Below are 5,307 nucleotides of genomic sequence, written 5' to 3'. Positions count from 1 at the left end.
GAGCACACATGATAGATTAAGCAGTAGGCATAGTGTGTGTTATTGAGCTTGAGCATAGGGTAGAGCTTCACTCTAACACCCCCCATAAGGCTACCCTCGCCTAGGGAGAGACAAGCTACACGCACGTGTTCGACGCAGGGTTTGGATGCACACACACACACACACACACACACACACACACACACACACAGAGGTTGGTATGGAGGGGAGAAGGAAAGAACAATAGGAGGAGAGAGAGATAGAGAAAGAGAGAGACATGCAAGTGAGAAAAAATTGAGGTAAAGAATAAGAGAGAGAAATAAAGGAAAAAGAGAGAGAGAGAGAGAGAGAGAGAGAGAGAGAGAGAGAGAGAGAGAGTGGATTGAAGATGGAGGGAGAGGGAGCAAGGGTGAGAGAACAAGAAAAAGAAAGACAGAGAAAAAAACATATAAAATTTTTATTTCTTTTTTACAGATAAGAGCAAGAGTGCTTTACTTTTATTTGAGATTAAAGATGGCCAAGAAATCTGATGATGGCGCTTATGTTGAGTTCATTTACAATGAAGAGGCGATTGGTGTAGGTCAAATAGACAAGACTTTAAACTTGGCCAAGCTTCATGGGAGAAAATTTCCAGATATTTGCTTCTCCGTACAACTCTGACGAGGAGATCTATGACAGAGAAATGGAGACATACATGATAGCAGGGGTGAATGTTGGAGGTGAATTCCAATTAATGAAGATGTTATAGTTCGCCAAGATATGTTATCAAAACATCTTGGTTTTTGAAGGTACATAAGAGAATTTGAGTTTAAAGAAGCAATAATTGTTGCAAAGTTAGGGCTTTAACATACTTTGAACAATGTAGGTAGAGCATGAAACTCCATTGCCTTGGGTTCGTCTTTGTTGTTTGGTAAAGCTAGAGAAAGCAAGACAAGTTAGTTGGGACCCCAAGCGGCTGCAACCAATGGCTGATACATTCTTGTTGGAGGGGCATTATGATCCCAAGGAATGCTTCATATGATCTCTTGATACACCGGCCATCTTTCCATTGATGTAGACGATGATACCATGCAGACATGGGATCCCTTGTAGCGAGTGGCTAACAAGGAGTTCGAGGCCAAACTCAAAGACACTTGTTGGGGTGAGCTGTGCAGCAAAATGTTGTATACCTGGGACCATAGGCTAGCCGCTTGGATGGGAGTTCTTAAAGAGAGTAAGCTTTGTTGAATGGTGTTAATTTTCTTGCATGTTCTAAAATGCAATTAATGCTTGACCTTCCCTTTGGTTTTAGGCATTTCCTACAAAAAAGACGTCGATCTACATCCAAGAGTTCGAGTAGAGCTAGTGATAGTAGATTCTTCAAATGAGGCTGCTATGATGAGCATTGTGATTTTTTTTAACATGTAAGATCATTTGGATCTATTTGCTTGTGCAACTAGCTTTAGTATCAAATTATCTTATCATTTTTTCCCCTTTAATCCCATGTAGATTGAAAGGGACAAGATACGTGGCTACCTCTTACACGGACATGCTTTGGATGGTGTGAGAAATGGGCCTTGCTTCAAAGGAGGCAATCCTGGAGAAACTGCCATGTGTAGTCTAGAGCTGGATGTAGGAAGACATTGACAAGAGGGTAGGAAAGAAATCATGGTACAATGTGTCCATCGCACTAATGTCACACCTTCTTCATCCTGTAAGTGGCATCGAAGTGTTCAATTAATAATAGCATAAATTATTACACTAGCACCATGTGTGCAAGAAAAATATATCCTTGCCCTAAAAAACATTATAGCAGAGAAGGATAGAATGCTTCCCTCAAAGTTTCAAGCCCAATTCTTTAAAACGGACACGCCATCCAAAAAAATGACAAAACATGCTAGCTACTATTGATCCTACCTTGGGAGATGATTGGTGGAGGTTGGTTATTTTGAACTCTCTATTGATATAAGAAAATATGTTTAGAGTACAATTCAAAAATGATCTCTATGCACAACATGATGTGCAGGACATTGCGCACAATCGAGTGGACCAGCCATCCAAAGTGGGTGATGGAGGAAAGATTGTATAGGCTAGCCTATGTAGACCTTCCCGCTATCAAAAAAACATTCATTCTATGTTCCATGGCTTCTAGTCATCGAAGAGATGTTAAAAGTTTGGACATCCCTCTGATTGGTGAGTACATTGACTCTCAATGTTGTTGTTCTCTAGTTAGGTGGAGAAAATAATTGAAATATTTAATGTTTTGTTAATACAGGAGAATCGGCTATCTTTCGAGAGTGGTTGCGGATCGAGTTTTTTGGTCATCTATTGTAAAAGAGGCCAAGAATGTATATAGCAGTATCCGGAGTATTCATTTGAAATTAATGCCGGGTCTTGACCTTGACTCTTGACCTTGACTCATTCCTTGATGACGCTAAACTGATACATAGGGGAAAGACCTTTGCTTATGAGCCAGATCTTATGAAAAAAGGATCACAATCTAAGGTGTGCAAGGCATTGATGAATGCAAAGAAAAGATGTCTTTGAAGGTATGTGCATTATATATTTACATTGAGAAAAAAGAAGATAATTGTGCTACTTACAATGTTGTTGCTTGTGTTAGATGTTTACGGAAGTGCAACTTCAACATTAGAAGTGTCAAAAGCTTGCAAACAATGCAGGAAATTGAGAAAGTGGAGCATATTTTTGACCCAATGTAGATAGCATGCAAAGTTTACCAAGATTTTCCATGGTTCTTGGAGTATAATGAGGGATTCTTCCCTTCCAACGAGGAAAAGGCACACAATGACACTGCGAAGGATAGGGAAGAAAGAGCACGCGAAGGGACACAATTTTCCAAAGCGGCAGACTCTAGTGTGCAAATGCCTCACATCAAGGGGTTTGCTACAACATCTGAGGTAGCAAAGTTGTTACTTTCAACATGATCGTCTATTTGTACCTACATGCGAGTTAATTTTTAATAATCATTTCAATATTATTGTGTAGATGGAGCATTGTAGGGAAGCTTTGAGCTCCAAAAGAGCGGCTCATATCAAGGGAGAATGTGAGTGTTGTTGTCATACATAGAAATAAAAAGAATAATTCACCTCTTTATTGTTATCATTACCGTGTTCAGGAAAAAGAAGTGGAATGCCTACAAAGGAAGTAATTGAATTTTCAACAAGCCTAAAAACAAAAAAATTTCATGTCTCGGACCTTCCATTGGTTGCATACCCTCAACCGGTAAGTGGCCTTCTTGTATGGAAGTTGTGGCATAGATCAGGATCTTGATTGATATGTTTGGGGATTTATGTAGATAGTGATAGCAATCGTATTCAGATTGGGCAATTCAGCTTGGATAAGATGGAGGATGACTTGAAGAGTCCTTTGCTGAGCACTGTGAGGCCACACATTGTGAAGAAATGCCTTCGTCCATTGCGTGATGGATCGGCTGTTGAGTCTGTAGTGAATGCTTCTATTCTGTTTTTGACATCCAATACTCCTGTATATGGGCTATCTGATTTTGATGTGCCAAATTGGAACAAAGTGGAAGTATGCCAGTTTGGACAAATTGCTCGAGTCATGCTGGCAACAGCCGTGACAAAGACATGGTTTTAGTTGTCTGTCAGTCAAAAAATTATGGCATGGTTTGTAATTTTGTTTTTTCTACTAGATGGTATGAAGACCACCAAAATGTGGTAGTCTGTTAGACACCAATATGCAAGAAGGAAAGTAGGACCGTGCGCACAATGTTGGTACCCGCAATGAGGAAAGAGCACACTTGGACATTAGAGGACATTGACCGTCGGATGATGCCTGGTTTGATTCACTAGAGGAGGATGATTGGACACAAGAGGAGGATGGGACACCTATATGAGCTACACTTTAACACCCACTATCTTTAAATAATGTTTTTTGACTTTATTTAACCTTTGTTTATTGTATAGGGGGTATGGAATGAAGACATTGGTTTGTTTGACAATTGCTTGTGAAGTATACCTATGAGAATGATATTGTCGTCTAGTTCGGAGGAGACTGTGGTGCATTGGCTTTTTTGAGGAGCCAGATGGGTCGTATGATGAAAATATTTGAGAGAAACAAAGAGTTCTCCACCAAACTATGCACTATTTTGGAAATGCAATCCCGTCGATTGAGAGAGATGCAGTAGCAAAGCAAGAGACATGCAGATGTGGTGGATTGTGCCCTTAAGGCATCATCTCTATTGGAGCCGCATCCAAACATTGTGGAGTTAGATCCACCGGTCCATGAATTAGAGTAGATATTTCAAACAACACCTCACATTATGTAGACAATGGTCTTTTTTGTAAACCATTGTGAACAATCTCTTTTTAACATTCTTTTGAATAAAGAGATATGTTTATTCTCAAGTAGTCTAATCTTGGGATTAAATGGATTTTTTCTATTACTTTAATTGTTTCCGTGAACAGTGAGAGAGATTTACGGACTTGTCTATTCTTGTAATTAAGTAGATTTTTACTATTTTATCAACCCTTTTTGTGAACTGTAATAGAGATATATGGAAGGCATACGCAACTAAGCACCATATTTAAAGGTCCGGACTTGTAATGTTAACTTGGAGTTCACTGTGTTTGCCCTTTCTTGGTAGTTGAGCTTGCCACTTGAAAGTACCCAACTCTCACATTGTGATTCGTCCTCTCTGTGTGTGTGTGTGTGTGTGTGTGTGTGTGTGTGTGTGTGTGTGTGTGTGCGCTGAGGACATAAGATCTACTCTTCTTTACGTTGATCATCATTTTGTGTTTGTAGATTTCTTTGAACACTTGTGTTAGATGTTATCTATGCCCTTCTTCGGTCTAATGCATTGAAGATATAAGACCTCCAACCACCACTCTATAGTGGTTTTTGTTGATGTGGCAGCACAATTTTAGGTGACGGGGTGTGAAAGACAAATGTAATGAAAAGAAGCGCACTACTTGTCATTTACCTAAGCACAACATCAATAGCCTTGCTTTAATTGCTACCCACCATTACATCGATGCTCTTATTGGGGGTTTGACCCAGTGGACCATGCTCCCAAGGCAGCATCTTTATGTTGAAAGAGAGAGGAGAGAAATTGGGAAATAGAAGTTATATGGAGTACTGTGTCAGATATGTGGCTATCAGTCATTTGGTGGAGGGAGATTTTTGCATAAGATTAGAGAAATGAGCACAAACTTGATAGATATATTTTTTTCAATAATTTTGCCAAACGGTTCATTTTCCAAAAAAAAAACTCCCTTTAAATTTCCCTTCAAAAGCTCCCTCCATTCCCCTACTCCTTTATTGCTAAGAGGATTAGTAAAGCCATGGATAGGATGAACACAGGGAGAG

At 39.6% G+C, this 5,307-nt stretch overlaps 1 long non-coding RNA gene across 1 annotated transcript; it reads left to right on the top strand.

Moving 5' to 3' along the window:
* Nucleotides 1-463: 463 nt before the first annotated feature.
* LOC147432686 (uncharacterized) lies at nucleotides 464-3,732 on the top strand. Its single transcript, XR_015185461.1, has 7 exons — nucleotides 464-767; nucleotides 845-2,151; nucleotides 2,234-2,507; nucleotides 2,582-2,876; nucleotides 2,965-3,022; nucleotides 3,095-3,201; nucleotides 3,275-3,732. It is a non-coding gene; the product is annotated as an uncharacterized LOC147432686 (long non-coding RNA).
* Nucleotides 3,733-5,307: the final 1,575 nt, after the last annotated feature.

The sequence above is a fragment of the Adiantum capillus-veneris genome, chromosome 20, assembly GCF_014529385.1.
Source record: "Adiantum capillus-veneris isolate H3 chromosome 20, ASM1452938v2, whole genome shotgun sequence".
In the NCBI taxonomy this organism is placed as follows: domain Eukaryota; kingdom Viridiplantae; phylum Streptophyta; class Polypodiopsida; order Polypodiales; family Pteridaceae; genus Adiantum; species Adiantum capillus-veneris.
This window is presented reverse-complemented; position numbering and strand designations above follow the sequence as displayed.